Source organism: Macrobrachium nipponense, chromosome 42 (genome assembly GCF_015104395.2).
Source record: "Macrobrachium nipponense isolate FS-2020 chromosome 42, ASM1510439v2, whole genome shotgun sequence".
Taxonomy (NCBI): Eukaryota; Metazoa; Arthropoda; class Malacostraca; order Decapoda; family Palaemonidae; genus Macrobrachium; species Macrobrachium nipponense.
The window spans coordinates 4,739,958-4,740,507 of record NC_061103.1 but is presented as its reverse complement, the minus strand read 5'-3'; positions in this window follow the sequence as shown (position 1 = coordinate 4,740,507).

Sequence of the window (550 nt, the reverse complement as noted above, 5' to 3'; positions counted from 1 at the left end):
GTAGTAGTTTCTGGTTCCTTCCGTCTCCTATGTGATATCTTAGTAAAGTGGTTTCTTCTTAAACTAAAGGAGATGATTCAAACGGATAAGTTGAAAAGGTACAACAACTTTATTCTGTAACTCCATAATAGAGACAGTTCGGTCGGGAGACTGATATGTTTGATCGCTGGAAATGAAACTGACTTCTTAGAGCATCACTTTGATAGCGAAACATTAGCTATCTCAGCGATTCACTATAAAAACATACGTAGTCCGCCGGCTCGGAAGTTACAAGTTTCCGGCGTAGGTTAACAGGTCAACCGCTTCCCGTGGAAGGCGTGTTGAAAAAGATAGATAATGTACAACAAGCTGACATATCAAACAAACCTAAATCAGGCTACTGCAGACATCGCATAGCGTAATCTAGATCTGCCTTGGTTACGTAGGACCCTCCTAATGCCAATGACCTCAGGTAATGGGTTTTTATTTACAGATTATGTAATTCTAAAATGTATTTATTACATATATATATATATATATATATATATATATATATATATATATATATATA